Here is a 23,127-nt window from a genome sequence, read left to right as displayed (position 1 = left end):
AGAGTTTCTGTTCTCTAAGTCAGGAACACTGAAAGTGTGATAGAGGAAGTGATTGGGATGCCGACTCTTGTCTTCATTCTTGGGTGCTGTGTCATCTCCAGGTCGTGGGGTGTTTGGGAGAAGGTGAAGCAGAGCGCGGCTACTGAGTTTATTTTAGGGGACTCAAACGGCTGAATCATAAAACTCTGTTCCTGGGATTTGAAAATTCACTCTGCCAGACCCTCATGACTCATACGTTTGTGTTTTCTAATGGATGGGACAAGATTTCCGGCACACTGAACTCAAAATTACAAGGAAAAAAACAGGAGTGTGATGGGTTTGGATAGATGGAGTGAAGTTGTGGTAACTGAAAAAGAAAAAAAGCAAACCAACTAGCTTCTGTAGCTGAATCACCCCAAATCCAGGGGAATCACAGATTTTGAGAATGGAAGAAACTTGGTGTGATGATTGGTTCTGTGTCAATTTAACAAGGCTGCAGGACCCATTTATTAGAGCAAATACTAATCTATGGGTTGGTGTTTTGTGGATGGGGTTAACCGTGTATAATACTTGATTTTAAGTAGATTGATGGATCTTATCTAATTAGTTGAACACCTTAAAAGCAAAAACTGAGGTTTTCTGGAGAAGACAAAATCCTGATTCAAGACTTCCATGTCAACACCTGACTGTTTAGACTGCCCACTTGTCTTGTGGATTTTAGACCTACTGTCCCGCAGTGTCATGAACCAATTCACACACACACCACGCCACATATATTTAAATATGCATATATACATATGTGCATTTATATATGCACGTAGATAAACAGATCCATAGAAAGATGATCAGGTGGATAATACTGGTATTGTTTCCCTAGACATCTTGACTGACACATGTAATAGAAAGGAAATGAAGCAATCCAGGAGAAACTTACAGATTTAGTTGGAGGTCAGCCTATCCCAGCTTCTTCAGTGTTTTTGGAGAGCGTTTCTGAGGGTGAGGGTAGGGGGCAAGCGTCAGCCCAGCTCAGCTTGGCTCATTGGGAAGAATGAACCACCATGCTGTGACCCACCAGGAGTCTCCTCAGGTAGCATTTCAGGAGGCTGCTGGATCCTGTGGCCAAACTCCAGACCATGAACGGTCCTCCTTTCATGGTTAGTGTCAAGCAACTTTGGGGTGCAATCTGGAGTCAGTCCTGAGGGTCCTCTATGGACATCCTCACCCATTCAGTGTAGAAATGCCAGTATTCTCGCCAACCTAGACTAAGCAGTCATTAGCACGAGACTTACCACAGTGGTCTTATGCTTTGCTTTTTGAATAAAGCCCTTCTTGAGAGATAGGAAAGCTCTATCAGCCGCATGGTTCCAGTGCTCACCTCCTGCAGCCAGAGGACTGTGCAGTGTTACTCCTCATGAGCAGAAGCTAGGAAAGTTTTCCCTGACTGCAAAGTAAACTCCAACTCCTTAGTGTGGCCGCCCAGGTTCTCTGTAACAGAGCCCTGATTGTCTTTCCGTCTGTGCCCTCAGCATCCCATCATCACACAGGACAAAGCTCTCTGGTCTTGTAGTGTCCTGATCTCCAATGTCCATGTTTCCATGCATGCTATGGCCCTTGTTTCTGCCTTCCTTTCTTGGACCCAGCCAACCCTGTCCTGAAAGAGGCAACTCAAATATCCCTTCCTTATAAAGTCCTTCAGGGATTTTCTGGGAGGTAAATTTTCCAGGGAGGTAGTTTCTATTAACTTGTTCTTATATCAAGTTTCATGGATTCAGTGGTGGTCTTTCTTATGCTAGATTATTATTATTATTATTTTGTATATTGTCTTCTTTCCTTAGACTTCAAGTTTTCCAAGTCAAGTTTAAGTCCTGTTTCCACTCATGTCCTCTTTGCTCAGTTCAGAGCCTACTGCAGGTTACCATGGGGACAAGTCAGGGTCCTGGCTGAGGAGCAAATAAATGATAAATATACTATATATTCATTTTTATTCATTTATGAGGCAAATATTTATTAAATGTCCCTTGCAGCAGACATGTGACAATGAAGAGGCAATGAATGGCTATATTTTGGAGGCACCTGCGGTCAGGGAGGATAAACAAACAAAGCTGAAATGTACATGGGCTGCAGGTGGAGCCTGTGACAGCTGATACCCACCTCCCGTGTTTGTCCTGCCTCAGCCATCCCATGGGGGAAGCTCATAATGACTTCAGGTTGACTTTCCGAGTATCATCACACAGAGACTGGCGGCTCTGGGCAGCCTTCAGGACACATAAATCCATGTCTGGATCAGAAACGTTTGTGATTTCAAGCTACTGAGTCTTTGGCAGTGCTTGTTATGTAATAAATATACAGATAATTATATTATTTACTCCTGAACTTATGGTGGAATCTTAAAGACAGGAAAAGAGAGGTAGGCACAGTGGCATATGCCTATAATCCCAACACTGGAGAGGCCGAGGCAGGCCAACCTGGGTTGTGCTGAGACTGTCTCAGAAACAACATAAAGCCAAAACCAACCAACCAACCAACAACCAAAAAACAAACAAACAAAAACAATAATAGCAAAACAGAAAAAGACAGAAAAGGGTTGTTGCTTTAAGTGCTGCCTTGTGCGCTAATGTTTTCAGCCTCCCTCCTGTTTTTCAGTGTGACAGCCAGAATCTGAATTGAGAAGCCAGGGAGTCAGGGACCCTTATTCACCACTGCTGAGAGCGGAGCCTGGAGAGTTCCCCGTGCAGTGTCACCGTGGCCTCTAGACGAGGAGATCAGGTCTGGCTGACATCTGCATGAGAGCTCCGATCTCTCCAGAAGTCCTCCTGGCGGGACCTGGGGGCATAAATGGGGCAATTATAGAGTCATAAGTGCCAAGTAGAAAGAGCATAAAGAGGAACTGTCAGGGATGGCTGCCTGGGGCTTGGAGGCAAGACTTTTCTGGGTCGTGACAGAAAGGAGGGAAGAAAAATGTAAGCAGTCTCAAGCCGATGAAATGGTACTGAGGTGGGAGATAGGAAAACTTCAAGGGGAACTGAAAATCTAGCTGGAGTGTGTGAGCATGTGCGGGTGTGTGTGGTGTATGTGCACGCGTGTGTGTGCATGTGCCTGTATGTGTGTTGGGGGTTGGTGGGCGGAGTTCTCGGTGCATTAACCTGCTGCTCCTGAAACTTCACGGGGGCCCTGCATAACTAAGATAATTGCAACACGTCTTTCTCTGGCATAACTTCAAAGCCTCACTTCTCGGCAGCTCCTGAAGTTGCTGAGGACGCTGGCTCTGGGCCATTTGCCACCACCCCAGCTGGACTGGCGGCAGGCCTGCCATGAGGCCTGTGACAGCAGAGCCCTGCGGGCACTAAAGCATTCCAGGTAGGGCAGCTCAGGGACCTCACATCCCCTGGGAAGGAAGGAAGGAAGGAAGGCAGGAACAGCAGTTTTAAAGGAGAAGGCAATCGGCTTTGTTTGGCGAGACTACTATAGGTTGTGCTCTGTGTTGGCCCCTTCTGTATTGTCGCATTTGATTCTCACATGCAGGCTGAGTGAAGGACTGTATCCTTCTGATTTTATAGGGGAAACTCAGCTTCTTCTGGTTTTACATGCTTTGTCCTGGAGCATGCAGCTGGATTTGAATCTAAGCCCATGTATCTCTTCTCTGCACTCAGCCCGCTTCAGGAATCCTGGTTGCATGTTTCAACTGAGTTCAAAGTTGAGAGCAGGCACACTGACTAGCCCTTAAATTTCATAAGAAACTGAAGCTCATTCTTGAACCTTTTGGTGGGTCCTGGTCTCCCCTGGCCAGCTTTCTTCAGGGTCTGTCGACCAGCACAGCTATTTTGAGTAGCTGCTAAGCATGGCCAGGCCACCCAGCCTCTGCCCCCTTCCTGCCTGGGAAGCTGTGAGGACAGAAATGGTAACTCCCACTTGTTTTAATCCTGGCCTTTAACCCAAGAAAGTCCTACCACTGCTTTTGAAACAGGATTCCCTGGAGTGAAGGGAGGATCAGCACCCAGAAGCCTTGCAGGAAAGTGGTTCGGTGAGCAGGAGCTGGATGAGGAGAGGTCCTATGAAGGCTTCAGGGGTCTCAGGGAGCCCGACTCAGGGGGAGTCAGGCAGGGACTCGGGGCCTGGGGAGGTAGAGTGTGCAGGCCCTGTGCAGAACCTGGATGGGCCGTGAAGAGATAAAGGGTGAGGGGCTAGGATCGGAGCCCCAAGAGCAGGAAGTCGGTAAGGAGCAGAGGTTGGTGGCCTGTCCTGGTTCTGCTTTCAGAAGTACAGCAGTGGTTTGGCTGCAACATTCAAAGACCTGAAAATATGGAAGCAGGCTTTGAGGAAGAGGACCACCAAAAATAGCAGTAGCGAATACGGGAAGTGCTGAGCCAGGGGCTGTTCTCGGAGCGCGGGCTTCTTTGTGGAACCTGCAAGACAGGGTTCTGGACTGTCCTGGCCTGCCACGCTCACCAGTTGGTTCTCTCTGTCTTTGACCCAATATCTTCACTCCAGGCTTCCCCATATCAGCTTAATATACTTTGTGAATCTTAAGGGGCCATAAAAGAAAAATTTGCTGTTAATAACATCATTATGTATTAATTCAGCACAATGTATGCAGTTCTAATCTGTGGCAAATCCTGGGATTCAGAGATGGATCAAAACTCACTGCTTGATTGAATTCTACAATACAGTGCAGTTAACAACATAAATAAGCACACACCCAAAGTTTTGGAACCCAGAGTGCATAGAGACTAAGACAGTCCTGAGAGGGTCAAGGTTGTGCTCCTAGGGTGTTAATAAAGGTGGGCAGGTGAGTTTGACTGACTAGAGAGCTAAAGGCAGGCCAACTAGAGGGGTATGTGCTGAAAGGGGTTGTAAGGATTGGGAACAATTGGGGACGATCAGGGAAATGATAGGGCATGAAGGCCAGGCCAGTGGATTTTATCCCACAGATATTGGGGACTGAGCAAGATAAATGAGATCTTTATACTGGAACTTAGGATACCAAATTTATAGTAATTATGATAAAAGTATTAGTTACCAATGATGACAATGGTAACAGAAATAGGATTATCTACCCATCATTGGTTAAATGTGGTAGGACGTCGCTCATCCCTATGATTGTGCTCCATTACAGTGACTCTGTGTTGGACTGGAATGAGAGATTGTCCTGCTGGCTTTGAAGAAGCTGTTGTGTGAGCCGTCTGGGAGAGGGTCACAGTCAGGGTTGTAGATGACCTCCAGCAAACAGCCGAGCAAGCCAGGGTCCTCAGTCAAGCATGTGTAAGGAAATGAATCCACCACGATCTGGAGGGGATTAGAAGCAATTGTTCTCCAGTTAAATCTCCAGATGAGAACACGGTCGGATGACAACTTGATCACGGCTTTGGGAAGCCCAGAGCAGAGCGAAGTCCTGTGCGAACTCCTAGGAATTAGTGAGATAAGTGTGTGCTTATCTTCCCATTTTGTGACAAAGGGGTTACTAAGCAATATAGAACACTCAGATGGATGCTCGGGAAGCAGGACAGGATCCTGCTTCCAGGAGAATCCAGTCCATTAGGAAGCCTCAGCTATGCCTGTTCTACCAACTGGTAGCACCTGCAGCTGCCCACAAAATAGAATTCCAAAGCCAGTTTTGTAACAGTACCCATGATATACTGGCATTGGAGAGCAAGCCTCTTAGAACTATGGAGGCAAGGAAGAGCAAGACTCCAGAGTCAGGCCACAGACTACCATGTAACCTTGCCCCTGTTTACCTTCTCAAGACTCAGTTTTCTTATCTGTAATATGGGGATAGCCTATTATAGTTAGTTATATGGAGAAGAATGTCTGTAAGCCATTAATGTCATTTAGGAGGGTGATCAGAACATGACCGGTCTGTAAAAACAATTCTTTTGGTCTTTTGCTCTGAGTTCAGTTTTTGAGTGTCTACCACGTGGAAGAACATGCATCCGTCACCTAATGTTTGTTATTCTCTGCCAGTGGGCTCTCCTCTTTGCCCTTGTTCCAAAGTGCCCCTGTGCCTCAGGTCAGTCCTAGCTCTGAGAGAGGTAGCCGGCTGGTGAGGAAGATGCCACAATACACAGGGACCCACACAGAGCCAGGTCTCCACCTCTGCACTTCCCATCATCTGTGTTTCAGCAATGTTCTCTACTGCAAAGGAAAGTTGTTACTCAAGGGCAGAGTTTATTTGGGAGGAGGTCTTCACACATGCTGGTGAGAAGGAGACCGAGTCAGGGAGGGAAGGAAGTATTTCCAAGCCGTTACCATTCTGGGCGAGTGAAGCCGAGTCCCTTGGAGAATCCTGGGTGAGGCTGTGGACTGTCCCACCGAGAGGGGAGGAAGTTGGACTTCCACCCTCAACGTCCTGGCCATCACCTTTGGGGCTTCTACCCCAGGGCATTAGCTCCTAGCCCTTCGATCTAGCCCCACACTTTGGACAAGTCTACTGTCAAGACCAGAAAAGAGAAAGTAATGGGGTTCCCATTGCATTACGAAGCCTCTGGTGGGCAGAAGCTAACACCTTAGTGTCTTAGTGTGGTTTCAGTGAGGACAGTGTTGTTAATAATATGCTGTGTCTATGACTTGTAAGAATAAACAGTGAAGCCAAGTGTGGTGGCATAAGCCTGTAATCCCATCACTCGAGAGGCTGAGGCAGGAGGATTGCTGTGTGTTCCAGGCTAGCCTAGACTACAAAGTGAGTTCTAGGCCACTATGAACTGCATAGTGAAACCCTGTCTTAAAAAAGAATAAACATTTAAATGCCTGGCATTTGAGAGATATGTTTCTTTTTTAAAAAAAAAAAAATCAGTATTTTCTCCAAAGAAAGGTATGAGAATCTTTCAAAGTGAGATTCTGGAAGCCAAGACTACTTCACAGAGAGGAGACCTGGTAAGGACAGATAATACCAACGTTGCCCGGCCTCTTATGCCCTTGGGCCCTACCCTTGCCCTCTTTAGACTTCAGTTCCCCTAGCAGTGAGGACGGGGCTTTAACTTAGTGGTTTGGTGTGGTTCACACATCCTGTTCCTGTGAATGTGAAGAGTCCAGCAACTCCCTGGCAAGTAGGTGCCCTCTCAGCAGCCCAGCACAGCAAGAAGGAAGCCACAGGGTCTCAATCCCAGCTTGGCCACTTTGCGTTGGTATAACCTTAGGAGAATCAATGTCTTTCTGCCTCAAAGTCCACATGTCTAACATGGGGGCAATGACATTTATTTCTGTGGCCGTTTGGAAGATTGCATAAGATCATAAATACAGACAATTGTTATTTTTTGGTGCAGTTATATTCTGTAAAGTGGCTGTGCACCCTAGCTGGTAAAATACTGAATCATTGCTCGGCATCAGCAGTGTAAGTTGGTGCTTCTAAAACACAATTCTGTCAGCTGATCCATGCACACTTTGGTTTACGTGTGCTTTTTGTTTTAAATTAAAGGTCCCTTATTTAATGTAATTTTTAATTCATTAACAGAACATGTGTCATCTGACCTGTGCTATCATATTCACTCTGTGTTTGGAAACACCAGCACTTCAGTTCTGGTGGGAGCCACTTTAAACAGCAAAGAGGCAAACAAAAAGCACAGAAGTGCGAAAAAGCCCACCGAAAGTTAACTTGTTTGCAAGATGAGAGGCGCAGCAGTAAGTTAGAGCTTCACTGTGTCTGACTTCAGCTGGGACCGTGTCCTTGTCATCTCAGTCATTTGCTGCTTTGTGTTTATCTGTGAATGAACACAACAGTGCCAGAATGTTACGAGCACTGGTGCTGGGGTTACTAGACACTCTAAGCAAGTAAATGAACTTGTAATTACAAATAATAAGACTTGGCTTTCCTTAGAATTAGGCCTTTTAAAAAGTGGCAGCTTCTTACGTTACCTGGCAGAGATCTGTTCACAGACACCAGAAGCCCAGATACCATTTTGTACCAATAATTTGAAGCCCCTCAAGAAAGCAATGATCCACGAATCCTGGGCCTCTTTTCTACTGCATCTCCAAGTGACCCCACACTCCTAGGTCTTACCTTTTGAGCCTCGCTGTCAAGGCAGTAGGTGAAAATCCCCAGGCTACTCCAGAGGTCCCTGCATTTGATGCTGAGGCTGCTGCGCCACTGTGTACCCCGGACAAGCCCTGGTCTGCCTGGTCCAGTACAACCTGGCTCGAAGGACTGCATGTAAGCATAACCCTGTATCCTGCCATTGTTCTGGCAAAGGCCATGCTGGGCCTGGTGGGTGGAGAACAACCTGGCAAATAAGGGATCTGTTTGAAAATTGCTGGTGTCGTAGGGGAAAAAGAGGCTGGCCTACTCCACATCACACCACCCCCTCCGTGTTCCCCACCCAGTCCTCTGGTCAGGTGGCCAGAGGAGCCCCAGGGGGCCCTTAACCTCCATGTCTGCCCTTTCCCAGAAAGAGATCAGGAAGAGAAAGGGAACTCCCATTTCTGGACTCCCTTCTCTGTGCCAGGATCCCTGGGCTGGCCACCATCCAGCCCCTGCTTTATGGAATCATCTAAATAACCCTTCAGTGTCCGGAGCACCCTGGGGTACAGAGGAGGAAATCAGAACTCCAAAGTGGTCCAGTGAGCAGCAGGGACTTCAATCCCAACTTGAATTTTGGCAGCATTAACTCAGTTTGAATTCATGCAAGATTCTTTCGGAATGACGTTTCTAAGAGCTACAGAAAAGCCAGAACTTCCCAAAGGTCCTGTAACAATCCTAAGGTAAGATGACAATAATGACAGGAGTAATAACAACATCTGAGGAGTTTCTAAGTGTAGGGTGCTTTACATCATGCTTTACACAACTTTCTGTCTCCTTCATCATTTCAGTGACATTTTGAGGTTGGAATCATCGTTATACTCATCTTAGAGATGAGGTGCCTGACGCTGGGGGTCATGCCCTCACTTTCCTGAAGTGACAGAGGTTGTGACACAGGCAGCCAGGGAGCAGGTCTAGAATCCAGAGCCCTACTTCCCTCGCCCCTGCTCTACTGTGGGCTGGGGCTGATGGGGGCCTGTTTAGTTCCCCAGCTGTCTTCTGTCTCTGGGTGTCACTCTCAGGAACCAGAGGCCTTTCATCTGCAGGAAAGGACCAGAGCTTCCCGTGGGAGCAGGAAGTGGGGGATGCTGTGTTCCCGCCTCTACTTCTGTGTCCACCTGCCTCACCAGCAAGGGGCACAGGACTCGGAGGACCTTACTCGGGCTTTTTGTGGTTCCACTCTCCCAGCTTTAGGGCTTCTTGCACTTCCCAGGACCTCTCTTCTGTTAGGCCTTGTTTCCTCAGTGATGGGCAATGAAGGAGCTACCACTGATTGAGCTCCTACCGTGTGTTGCACTATAGCAAGCCCACCGCACCTGCGGTGAATTAACATCTTTTACAAGGAATCTCACTGACAACAGAGGGTGATTCCTATGGAGGCCGAATTGAAAATCGAATAAAATGACTGAAATTTGCTTCCTATTCTAACCGATGGCTTCATTGTTTTCATGGGATGATTCATGGGATAATCACAATTAGGGAAAGCATGAGAAGATGGACACTTTCATTCATGGTGGGGCCACATGAAGTGTTTGGTGCAGAATTTCTGAGGGGCATTTTGGTAAGACATAGCAACTTGTCAAGAGCCTTAAAAATGTATAGATAGAACAAGAAGCCAGTTCGCCCTTCCTGTGAGCTGGCACAAGCCATGTGGGGCCCGGGAGGAAAGTCAAGCCAATTCATCCTTTACATGAGTCAGTAGAAGCCATGCTGAGGCTGGGAGGAGGAGCAAGAAGAACAAGAAGCTAAGTCACCCTTCCCATGAGCCAACTGCGTGCAGGCTGGGAGACAAGAACACCCGCCATCCCTGTTGGAGGAGATGCTGAATTGACAATGTCTGACGTAGCAAAATAAATTACTACTTGTTTGATTGACTTTTCAGTCTTAAGACTGTTAGACTGAGCATCTATTTAAGAGAGTAGCAATATACAATATAGCAAATATGAGAGAGTTTCTTCTGTATTGTTTTTGAAATCCAATATTCTTACTGTTTTATTTTGCACCATTCTATTGGTTTGTTTCCTTCAATGTTTTGTTTTTATTGGGTTCATTCTAGTCTGTTTTGTTTGATTTTGTTATGTCTGATGGTATGGGAAGCAATTTTGAAGATAACAAGAGGCATTATGGTAGCTACTGGTGTTTTACTGTTATCTTAGTTTAAAGTCCTGTATTGCTTCCATTGTTTTGTTTTTATTGGTTTTATTTTGTACTATTTTGTTTGATTTTATTATGCCTGGTGTTATGGGCAGTTATTTTGAAGATAACAAGAGGCATTATGGTAGCCATTGTTGATTTTCCATTATCTTGTTTTGAAATCCTATATCACTTTCACTGTTTTGATTTGATTTATTCTGTTTTATTCTCTTTAAAATACACTTTCATTCTTTTGTTTTTATTGGTTTTATTCTATTTTGTTTTGTTTGATTTTATTATGTCTGTTGATATGGACAGCTATTTTGAAGAGAACAAGAGACATTATGGTAGCCACTGTTGATTTACTTATTTTGAAGTCCTCTATTGCTTTCGTTATTCTTTTCTGAACAGTTTTATTTTGTTTCATTTTATTCTCTTTAAAATAAAAATGTATATACCACGTTTTACAGAACAGTGAAAATTTTAGAAATTTATTTTACAAATGTATATAGGTGCACACAAAGTTTTAACGGCAAAGTTGCTCACTTATTGAATATAAGATACATTTTCCTAGTATGGAAATATGTACATCCATACAGTAAGAGATAATATTGCTATAAAAAAACCCTGGGTTCACTGGACATGATGACACACTCCTGTAATCCCAGCACTTGGGAGGCTGAGGCAGGAGGATGATTACAAGTTTGAGACCAGCCTAGGCTACAAAGTGAGCTCAAGGCCAGCCTGAACTGCATAGCAAGACCTTGTCTCAAAAAGACAAAACCAAAACAAAACAAAAAAACCTGGGTTCTTTCCAGATTTTCTTTGGCAACATTTTAGTAGAAATGCCAGTGACTGGTGGCAAAAGATGCAGTTTGAAATCTTCCTACTCCTTTCTAGGTGTGCAACTTCTTAAGTCATTTCTGCTGAGGCTTGATATCTTTGCCTGTAAGGGGAAGTCAGGAATAATACCTAAATTGGAGGTGTGAGGTGAGGATTTCTGAGCTCATATGTAAAGAGGCACCTTATACACTCACCACCACTAGAAATTACGATTATGATTCTTTTCTAAATCTGGCTAAACCACAGCCAATTCTATCTCCTTGCTAGAAGAAGGACTATGCGTGTGTGGTGTACCAGCTGTCCAGGTATCTGTAGCAAGAGACAGTTGGGGATTTAGCTCAGCGGCATAAGCGCCTGCCTTGCAAGCAGGCAGTCGTGAGTTCGATCTCCGGTACCGATAAAAAGGAAAAAAAAAAAAGAAAGAAAAAAAGAGACAGTTCCCAGAACCCTGGACCTGTCAGCCTCTACCGAGAGTCTGTTCAATGTAGTGTCAGCACCCAGGGGCCCAGACAATAGAGGTTACGTAATGAAGTCACCTCTTGATGGACCAGGCATAGGCCCTGAATGGGGGCTGTGATGAGCTGGGTTTTCAGCAGAACGTGGAGTAACCTCAGATGTCAGAGTGCAGAGTTCCCAGTCTTGACTGGAACAACTAGTAGTGATTGCTATACCTGTGTGTCTTCTATAATATCTGTGCTATTTTTAAATAACTTACTTTCTAAATTGATTTATAAAAAGAAATTTATATCATTACAAGAGATGAAAGAATAGGGTTACCTGCTAAAGTAGGATTCAGTCAAAGCGCACACACAAACTAATGACAGAAAGTTCTAGCTGAACATTCCTCCCTGCTGAAGCTTGACAGTGAGGTGTGTTTTTAGTTACGAGGAAAGAACATGTGTTAGAGCTGCTGATGACAGGGCAGCATCAGTATAAGAGTTTTTTCTTGACATATAATCCAAAGGATAAGATGAGAGTGGCAAGAGATTACCCTCTTTACTAGGTGATTTTCCTTCAAGCCTATGATTCCTAAAGTCTTCTCCCTGATTTGTGTCCCGTCCTTTGATAAATGACAATCAAGTCAGTCTCTATCACCTGCTTGGCCATTTCACAGATGCGAAAAATGTGGTCCAAACAAAATTTACTGTATTGTGTTCTGTTTGATAGTATCAAGTTTGAGGATATAGGCAACTACTTTGAAGACAATAAGATTCACTATGACAACCATTCTGGTTTGACTATTATCTTCTTTTGAAGTCCAGTAATGTCTCCAATGTTTAGGTTTATTGGTTTTGTTCTGTTCTGTTTTGTTCAATTTTATTATACCTGATGATATAGGCAATTCTTTTTAAGGTTGCAAGAGGCATTATGGTAACCATTGTTGATTACCTTATATTCTGTTTTTACATTGTGTACTATGTCCATCCTTTTGTTTTGACTGACTCCTTTGTTTTGTCACATTTGGTTTTATTCTCTTCCCCCAAAAAAGTAATAATAACTGTGGGAGTAATAAAACCCCAAATATGTAAATGTTATTGTAAAAAAGAGAGGAAAAGAAAGTGCTCTAAAGCATACAACTGCAAGTGTGTTTAGATGTGTAAGATAGATGACCATATTACTAAGTTTTTATTGGATCATTGTACACAACTCTTTGCAGTCTCCCTGTTTGAATGTCCACTTTGTATGCTTTAATTTTGTAACTTGAACAACTATTTCTAAGATGACAACATGTAATCTATTAATAGTGATTTCTTACTGTTTATTTTTTTGAAATTCTGTATTACTGTACAGAATTTATTTACTGTTTATTTTTTTGAAACTGTATTACTGTATTCTGTATTACTGTACCCTTTTACTGTTTTTTCTTTAAATAAAGTTTTTTTAAAAACCCACAAAAGTAGATGCTTGATCTTGATCCCGCAGTGAATCAGCAGTGTTTCTAGTTCCCAGCCTGATGAGCCCTGTCCAATGCCTGAAATCTTGCAGGAAGATCCATTTTTGAATGGTAAACAAGAGGAGCAAAGGTAAGCTCTGACTCACCAAAGCTTTTGTACTGAGGAATTACAGCAGGTCTTTTCCACTTGTGTTTCTGCATTCAGAAGAAAGACCAAAACCACTGTGCATCTTTAAAAATATATCTTTTGAATTATAGTCTTTCTCAGAAGAAGCCTGTATTTAAGCATGAGTTTAACATGAAGCTGAGAATGACGTGTATAAAATGGCATGGTCCAATGTATCTCCCTTTCAGCTCCTAGTTAAATTTCTCACTACTGCTACACGTGCTTTGCACTTAAGTGTATTTGTACACTTCTTCATGTACTATATGTTATAGGGCAGTTTCACACTCCTCAGTTCGCCTGATCATGCCTCTACCCCCAGGAAGAAGGTTTTATTCTTCATGAGTACAGCTGAGGATCTAAGTTCCAGAATAACAGCCTGATGGGGATCCAACTGGACAGGAAGAGGACGGACTAGGACTTGGGTCCATTTTTAAAAATTCTCCCATGTTGCTGTGCCTTTCCCTCACCACCAATTTCTGCTGCTACCTGTGCTGTGCTTTGGGATCAGCTATGTTTGTCAGGATCTAGGACATGACTTTGGAATGAAAGTATTTATCTGGAGTTTTGAGTGCATAAGAATCTGGAAGAGAAGAGTCTATACTGAGTTATAGTCGCACTGTGTTTCCTTTTCTAGTAATTTTCATATTTTGCTCCATGTACAGGTCTTGTCCACTTGGCTGGGAACTTTACAAGGACAGGGATATATCTGATGGTCACCCTTGTATCGCAGATACTAACACTGATCAGTAGTTGGAACTCAGTATCTATAGCCTGCATTAATAACCCTGTGAGACATTTAAGGCACGTGTTCTAAAAAATAATGAAGCAGCGAGGTACATAAATTTTCAGTGTTGTCTGGGCATCTTAGAAGTCCAGGAGTGTTTCAGTAAATATCAAGTCAAAACCATGCTTGTAAAAACACTCAGATGTCATTTGCCTTCTTCATTTCGGTTCTTTCTTGGGCGTACAGTCAGTGGCATTTTCTGGAGATTGAAAATGCTGTCGTGCTCTGATGACAAATGGAACATGCACATATGCATTCTTGAGCTTTAGAATTTTAAGTTTTAATTTCTAGACAGTGACTGATAGAACCCAGAGAAACACAATCTCTTTGGGCTCCTCAGTAATTTTTAAGACTGTAAAGGGATCTCGAGGCCAAAGTGTTCAGGGATTGTTGGGGAATCTGAATATTCCTAGAGTCCTAAGCCCTAGGTTCAAAAATTGAATGTGTCATTTTAATCTTGGTGACTTAGCATCCTCATCTGTAAAATAAGGTGACAATAAAGCTAATGACACAAAATAGGTTGCTAAGAAGCTTAGCTAGCAGGAGGTATAACGTGTCATGACAACATATCCTCTACGAAGATTAGCTGTCATGGAGGCCCTGAGTGGGAGTGGGAGGCAGAGTCTATCTGAACAGGAGTGCCACTGAGGGTTCACTGAGCTCTTTCTGTGGCTGGGGATGTGGAAATGAGTGTGCGTGAGGGCATTGTCTCACAGCTCGATGGGGAGCCAGGCAGGAGGGTACTGGTTTGATGGTCGCAAAAGCAACCAATGCCTGGCTGCAGGACCCTCCCTGCTGGTGGTGGGAGGCAGAGGGGTGGGGGAGCCCCAGAAGAATAACATGGCTGCTTTGCCTGAGAAAGGATGACCTTTCAGGCGCTGGATTCTGGCACCTACCTCTATGAAAACCACAGTGCTGGCCTTAGCCGAGGAGAAGCTTCGATTCCTGGAAATGTGCATCAGCACATTCGTTACTGTCTTATCAGCAAAGCGCACAGGCAGCCAGAGAGCCAGGGATGGATCCTGTTACTTGTGACGAAATGCCCTTCTGGTCAAGCATGAAAAATGTTTTAGGAATGAGTTCCTAGCCATGGTGTGAAAACAGATGTTGAATTTTTTTTTTTAAATTTTTTCTTTCCACTGCGACATGGTTCAGGAAAAGGGGGCAGGAGTCACACAACTGAAGCCGAGCCGCTCATGTGTATAAAGGCTTCCGAGTGATGTCAGAGGGGAAATTGCGATGTCAGGGTTACTCTCCATTCCCTGTCCTGTTTATATGTGGGAAAACTGAGGTTCCCCTGAGAAGGAAAGAGGTGTCCACAGTCCCACAGTTTGGTTAGGTTTCCCGGAGCCCTTTGCTAGTGTCTGAAATAAGATGACCATTGTCACAAACTTAAGGACCAACAGTGTTGAATGGGTTCATAATAAATGATCTGGAGAAAACTTTAAGTGTTTGTAATAAGAGCCAAAAGTCTTACCTAGTTGTTTATTTTCTTCTCTGATATGATTAAAATATCCTTTTCCCCCTTCAAAAACCACACTTAAAAAGGAATAGAAGCAGTGGTTGAGGGGCTTCAGCCATCATATCTGCTGGGGTGAAGACTGAATTGTGGAAAGAAGTCAAGTTTGGGTGTCAGGTAGAATGAGGGTTTAAAACCCTGCATCTGCCATCCACTTGCTGGTGTGATCTTGGCAAGTGTCTAAGCCTCAAATTATCCCTTTGTAAAATGGGGTAATAGTGCTTTCTTGAAAGAGCCGTGTGCAGGAAGTAGGATGACCATTAAGAGCTAACCTAACTAAGCGGAGCCCTCCTGTATGCTAAACTCTGTACCACGTGCTTCTGTGGATCACAGGCATACAATCCCCCAGGTATCTCCGTGACCTTCATAGGCAGCCCCACTCTGTAGGTTAGAAAATGAGAACTCAGAAATGTTAAGTATCTGCTCAGTTACGGTCACTGAGCCAGCAGGATCAGAGATGGGATTTGCAGCCACACCATCTAATTCTGTGGCCCACATTAACCCATGTAAGGTATCTAGGAGAGTGGTGGTGCTTGGGAGAAGTGCATCTCAGTTTCCCTCACCCAGTGATGACACATTATGCACACCTACTAAAGTATCACATATGTCCCATAGAGATACACAGTTAGCGTTACTTAAAGTATATATTAATTTAAAAAGTGGTACAACATATATGCAGCTCATACTGTTGCCATGGTCTGAATATTTGTGTCCATTCCCTTCCTGCCAATTTGTATGTTGAAATTTAATTCCCCAAAGTGCTAGTATTAGGAGATGTGGTCTGTGGGGGGTGATTAGGTCATAAGGGTGAGGCCCTGATGATTGGGATTAGTACCCTGATAAAAGATACCCCAGAGAGCTTGCTCACGCTTTCCACCACGTGAGGACTGGCTAGAAGGCAGTGTCTGTGAGCCAGGAACGGAGCACTCTTCAGATGTTCCTGAGAGTCTTTCCTCTTGGACTTCCCAGAACTTCCAGAATTATGAGAAAAAAGTTTCTATTGTTTATGACCTACCCAGGTTATGGTACTTTGTTAGAAGTCCAAGCAGAGAATTCATATTGTTAAAATAATCATCTGTCACCTCATTTGGCTTGTGTAACACCACAAGAGCTGTAACATTCTGACATCACTAATAAAAAGAAATCAGGAAAGCAGTATCATGAAATATTTGAAAATAAAACCTAAAAAATCTGTTCAGTAGCTGGAATAAAGAACACAGTATAGTGGCCCAGTTATGGGTGCTATCTCGCAAGTTTGAGAAAGATAAGAGTTTCTGTATTGTAAAATTAACCTTAGAACTCTTTCATTGGACTCTTTCTGTATATTGTCCTGGGCAAAACAAATCAGATTACTGTGCTCTGAGGCCAACCCACTGAAGGATTGATTATTACATTCTAATCACAATGTTAGGCTGGCACTAATATATATGTCTTGATTAAAACAAATGGATTATTACACAATAAATGCCTTTTCTTTTGGTTGCATCCTCATTTAAGATGTGGGGCTCATTGGAGGCAAGTCATGGCAGGGTCCCTCCATGATCAGAAGTCAGAAGCCACTCAGTTGAGTGTTGTGGCCATTTTGGGATGACTTTGTGAGCAGAGATGGTCCGGACTGGTAATGAAATTCAGAAAATGGAGAACTCATCAATCTCTAGTGTTCCAAAATACCTTATCACTGAACAGAAATGGATTCACATCTGTTCCTTTGCATCATTTTGAAGAGACAAATGGAGTCAAGAGAGTAGGCAGGATTCTCCAGAATCATCAGGGAGATCAAGGCAGGTCCAGAATTCCTGACTTATTCCTCTTGCCTGAGTGGTTCCCAGAGATGTGTGTTACAGATGAGTTTCTTAAGGTCTTTGGAAAGGAAGCTCTTGCTTTTGAATAACCTGGTAAGAATCCCCAGAGAAGGTCAAAATTTTTAAAAAGTGTCACGTGCAGAAAAGTGTATATGTTGTAATGATAGTTCAGTGGATTTTCATGAACCTGGATATGAGCACTATGATCAATAACAGTATATTGCTAACAGTATAGAACTTTCTAGTTTGGACTAACTTTTGCTAAGTACAGCTCCTGTAAGGGGTTGCTATTGTTCTGAATCCTAACACCATAGATTCAACTTTGCCTGATTTTGATCTTTTTTAAAAAATGGAATTACATTGGGATTTATACTTTCATGTTTGACTTTTTTCTATTCAATATTATATTTGTAGTATTTGTCTATATTTTTGCCCATGTTGATTGGATGTTATTGTTGTATTCTAGTCTATCCTGGAAACATACCAGAATTTGTTGGTTCAGTTTATTGCTGGTGGACTGTTGACTATCCTGTGTAAAGCTTTGTGCGCATAGTAATGTCTGTCATATGGTGTATGTCTATCATATTTTTATTAGGTAGAGAATTTTTACTGGAGAGAGGAGAATTTCTTGGAGAAGTAATGTTGACCAGGATTTAACAATGAGAACTTCCCTAAAGGAGTGGAGGAAATTATTACACACAGTCATATAATACAAAAAGGCAGGAGACATTTGAGAGCAGAGTGACCCAGTGGGGTGGGCACACAGTGCCCATAAAGCCAGAGCCATGAGATGCTTCCTTTATCACCTCTCTTGCTAAATAACTCCCGTTCTTCAATCATTGCTGCTTCTGTTGTGGGTTCACTATGTCTTAGGAGCTTCCTACTGTCCTAAATTCTGTGGCCTCTGTTTGGGTAGTGTCTCCCCGCTCCCCCAGGTTCCTATCTCCTTCTATGACTCTTGTCAGTACAATACTGCCACCACTGTTCTTGCCTTTCTCCTCACAAGCCTGTGAGTACTGTGAGGACAGATGGAGTTGATCCATGTTCTCTGTACTTTGTGTGCTTTGCCCCTTCTTTGCCCTTCTATTTGCCTAGTCACACTGACCTCCACGGGACTCATCAAGAGGTCCACTTGCATTATCTCTAGATTTGACCAGTGGAAGCACATCTGCAAGATCAGAGGTAGAGCGGAGGGTGAGAATGGGTGATCCTTCCCTTAGCTCCTGCTCTGCAGGGTCATGTGAAGCGGGCTGCATTCCTGCAGAAAGTTGTAGCTCCTTTCTGGGGATAGGGAGAAAGAAAACTCTCTCCCTCAGTTCTGTGGATGTAAACGGTCCCCAAATTTCTAGACTTGGTGTATTTCAGTCTCTTTGTGGGTCCTGTGTCATTCAACCAACCTGGTTTGAATTGTCCTCATCTGTGTATGCCATCTGCGGAGACCTTAACAAACACATGCATTTTAAAATTCATTTCTAGAACATCTAAGCATCCTTCCTGGTACATACTAGTGAAAAATGAAGGTTTAGACTTAAATCTTTGTGACAGAAACGGCAATTTCAGGTGTCTATGGAGCCGTGTAAGGACAGGTAAGAATCGTGGCACACTGGAAGGCAAATACTGTCTAAATTGTGCCTCCAATACTCAGCACGAGCTCATTAGTGCTCTGCAAGAGTTTGGATAAGAATGGCCAGATCCTGATCTTCTGAGAAATCAAAAATCAGGATTTTCACATGGAATGCTAAATTTTAAATGTCGTCAACATTTGAAAATTTAAAATATTTCATCCTGGCAAAGTGCAGCAGCCAGTCTGAGGTACTCTGCAGGCCCTGTGAGCTGAGCCCGTTAGTGCAAAGGCAGAGAGTAGTGGGTTGCGATACTGCACTGTTCCACGAGAGACAATCCACGAAAGGAGGCGGAGAGACAGCAGGGCCTTTGATCTTGATCCCCACGGCAGTGAGAATGTGCTGAGAGGCAGTTACACTGAGAACACTAATCTTTCCCCATGATGGGCATTTCTTAAAAAAAATCAGGTTTTATTTCTAAAAATAGTGTCTGGTGGATTTCTCCACTTCAGTCAGGTTCCCGGCCACTTTCTCTATTTCTGCTTCAAGCTAGGAGCTCTGAGTTCTTTTGGGTTTTATCAAATTATACACTGTGCAAAGGCATCCATTTCACCAACAGATGGGCTTAATGTGCATGAAAATACATGCCTTTTAAAGAAACTAAATTAGTAGTTCCACTTCTTTCCCCTTTTATTAAAGACAGAGTTCTAGGAGAGCTCTCTGCTATAAAGTCAGACTTTATAGACATCAGCAAAATGAGATTTATTTGGCTGGAAATCGGACGGAACATCAGAGAAGTCCTTAGCAACACAGAGCCTGCAGGTTTCAAGTAGAGATTCAGAAGGTGCTGGCCTCCAGCTCCAGCCATGGCTTGAAAGCAGAAGAAAAGGGAGAAAAAAGCTAAGGTTTCTCTAATTCTTTAAGAGCAGGAGGCTTTATTGGAAGAATGTGTCCATGGCTTTCTTTGGGTTCAGGTAAAATGGCGGCTAGTCTGTGGAAGCCCAGTGAAGCAGGGAGAGATGATCTGCCCACCAGTGGAACTAGAAGCAAAAGCCCTACAATCTAGTCCTGGTGCCTCTCTAACACACTGTCACTTCTGACAATTCCCTTCATCTGTCAGACTCTGGGTTTTCATTTGGAATATCAAGAAAATAACAGGACATTGTCAATCCCCTGTGGTTAGTGCTTGAGAAGATGTAGAATTATTATGAAAGAGTTTTTCATGGTTCTATTTATCTACTTGTTATGATTGAAATGATAATATGAATTATTTTCACTGAGAGATTTCAACACACCATCAATGTAAGACGCTCCTTTTGACTTTCCTTTCATTCAGTCCCAGAAGTAACTATTAGCAGTCTGGTGTGCATTTGTCCTTGATTTTTGTGTATGAAATATTATATATATAAACATGTTGATATAGACATTTAGGATGATTTAAAAAATCAATAGAATTATGCTGTCCCTACTCTACAGTTTGTTTTATTGAATAAAACATTACATTTTAGAACAGGAAATCAACCACATCTTTTTGGAAGTTTTCACAGATGTAGTTTGCATGCGGCAAGGTCCTCTTTCTTATTTCCCGTTGGATGAGCAAGATGGTGTTTCCAACATTTCCTTTTTACCAGAAAACAAATTGTGTATTTCGGTGTACCTGTGGGAAACCACTTCCTGTGGCTGGTATCAAGAACTCAAATTACTTGATCAAAGAGAATGCACATTAAAAAAATTTTTTTTTGGTCTTTTTCATTTTTATCAGTACTGGGGATCGAACTCACGACTGCCTGCTTGCAAGGCAGGTACTTATGCTGACATTTAAAATTTTTATAGACACTGCTAAGTTGCCCTCCAAAGAGTGCACTGCTGTGCGTTCCTACAAGCAAGGGTTTCAGAGCACACATTTTCTCTTCCCTCCCTGATCTTGATGCTATTACTCTTTTAGTTTTTCCAATCTGATGAGTGAAAAGTGAATCTTTTTTTTTTTTTTTTTTGTCTTTTTCCTTTTTATCGGTACCAGGGATCGAACTCACAACTGCCTGCTTGCAAGGCAGGCGCTTATGCAGCTGAGCTAAATCCCCAGCCCCCGAAAAGTGAATCTTGCCATCATTTTAATTAGCATTTCCCAGATAACTAGTAAGGTCGCACAACTTTTCTTAACTTTAGGAATTTTTCTAAAGATGAAAACCTTCTTATGTTAGGATAGTGAACATAAAAGCTATGATGTCATAGAAAGAATGGCAGCCAGGAGGGATGTATGTATGGGTTCAAATTCTGCCATGTGTACACAGATGATTCTTGGCAAGTTACTTCACCTTTCCAGGCCTTAGTGTTCTCCTCTGTGAAACGGAAACATGTTGTGGATTAAATTTTTTTTGTCCTGTAGGATATGTTGAATGTCTAGTCAGTGTGATGCTATCTGGAGATGGTCTTTGGGGAGAAATTAGGGTTAAAGGAGGGAAACCGTCTGCAAGCCAAGAAAAGGGGTCTCATGAGGAACTGAATCATCCCTGGTGAGCTTGCACCTTACACTCTGGCTTAGACTTCTTAGAACTCTGAGAAAAATGTACTGTTGTGCTATTTAAGTTGCCCTGTGTGTGGCATTTTGTTATGGCAGCCTGAGCTGCCGTAACAGCTTTAACAGCATTGCCCCTTCCCCTGGGGACTGTGACATGAGGTAAGTGGAATGTGCTCCCCAAGTCTTTCAGGACAGTGTCTTAGTTTGTGATGTCTGGAGATGGTGGAAGATATAGTTCCAGTCTCATTCTGGAGACCTAGGAGACTCAGGAGAGCACCACGATGTGAGTGCTAGTCTGAGTCTGAGTCCTCAGGCAGGAAGATACTGTGCTCCTGCTGGGAGAGAGCCAGGCAGAGAGAGTGGATTCCCCCTCACTCACCTATTCTGGGTTTCTACAGAGTGGGTGAAGCTGGAGAGAGGCCTCCTTTACCTACTCCTGGAGGTCCCCAATCCAAAGCAGTACTGCTCTGTGGCCTGTTAAGAACCAGGCTTCACAGCAGGAGTGGAGTGGCAGACCAGGGAATGAAGCTTAATCAGTATTTATAGCCACTCTCAATTGCTCACAGCAACCTCTCCCCTCTCCAGCACTGCCTTCTGTCAGATGAGTAGTGACTTTAGTGTTTCCCGGGGGTATGAACCCCACAGCATACTACACATGCAAGGATCTAGGCTATACCCTTGTTATGAGAATCTAATCCTCGAAGCATCTCCCACACCTCCACACATGGAAAAATTGTCTCACCAAAACCAGTCCTTGGTGCCAAAAAAAGATTGGGGACCACTGACTTAGTCTCCTGATCCCAATGCTGGCTTTATGTACAAGGGTCCCTTGCAGACACACCCAGAATGCAATTAATCAAATAGCCAGGCCCCAGTGGCCTAGGCAAGTCCACTCAAAGAATGAACTATAACAGACAGTCCAGACCAAGTTAAGGACTTTTATGGCTAATCTCATTGGGAGGGAAAAAACCAATTCCTAATCCTGATCCTCCTCTTCATTTTTCTCCCTATTTAATATGCATTAATATTTAAGGACTGTGGAGTGATTTTTCAAATTATATATCTATAGGGCTGCACCATGCATCATCTGTCTTGTCTTGATTAGACAAGACAACCATTCTGCATCAGACAGAAAGTGGGAGATGCACTGGACAGACTCCAGAGTTTAGTGTCCACAGAAAAGCGGTCAAACCTGTGGAATGAGTTATATCAAAAATCTTCTAGGTAAGTTTTGGCATCTCTGCTCTTCAAGTGGAGAGAAAACAAACCAACCAACCAACAAACCAAAACCATCCCCAAAACAAAGCAGCTGCCTAGGTTAGATATTTGGCTCTGTTCTTCTTGGGGCTGGTGGCTGGGTTCAGCAGGGCACAGGGCTGGGCATATCAGATCCTGGATGCCTCATTCACACGTCTTTCTTGTTGGCTAATGACATCTTCCTCGAGAAAATGGCTGTTCCTCAGTGAGGCTGGGGGGCCTATACCACAAAATGGAAGGTTCCCTTTCATGACCTTGAATGTCATTGAAGCCTGGAAAGTCTGGGATTAAAGAATCTCCTCGGCTCTTCCACTCTATGTGTCTTTGAACTGAGGCCCTCAGCCCCAGAAAGCCCCTGTGTTTCTTCTGGTCAGGCAAAAAGGCACGTGAGTGTGGCACACGGCTGTCTTTTTGCTGTCTTTTGTCTGTGTGTGTCTTAGGAGTCTATGAGACAAAGCTGGAATTGCAGGAGAAAATGCTTGCATTGAATGTCACACTCCCAGTAAAGTAGATGTTCCCAGGGGTTCATTCAGAAAAGCATACAGGAGAAGCATGTGAGGTTTCTCTCTGGACTGTTACGGTAGGAAGCAGCTAGTGGAGGGAGTCTAAACCAAGGCTTCTTCCTTAATCCCATCAACAAACACCTCAAGACCTTCCTTTTCTTC

General features: G+C 43.6%; 1 long non-coding RNA gene across 1 annotated transcript; it reads right to left on the bottom strand.

The window, feature by feature from the left end:
- Positions 1–1,788: 1,788 nt before the first annotated feature.
- LOC134478760 (uncharacterized) lies at positions 1,789–8,194 on the bottom strand. Its single transcript, XR_010051632.1, has 2 exons — positions 7,970–8,194; positions 1,789–2,802 (listed from the first exon to the last, which is right to left on the bottom strand). It is a non-coding gene; the product is annotated as an uncharacterized LOC134478760 (long non-coding RNA).
- Positions 8,195–23,127: the final 14,933 nt, after the last annotated feature.

The sequence above is a fragment of the Cavia porcellus genome, unplaced genomic scaffold, assembly GCF_034190915.1.
Source record: "Cavia porcellus strain 051 isolate PalLab524CR breed Dunkin Hartley unplaced genomic scaffold, mCavPor4.1 scaffold_1, whole genome shotgun sequence".
Lineage (NCBI taxonomy): Eukaryota > Metazoa > Chordata > Mammalia > Rodentia > Caviidae > Cavia > Cavia porcellus.
Note: the sequence above shows the minus strand (reverse complement) of the source record. Positions and strands in the feature narration are given on the sequence as shown.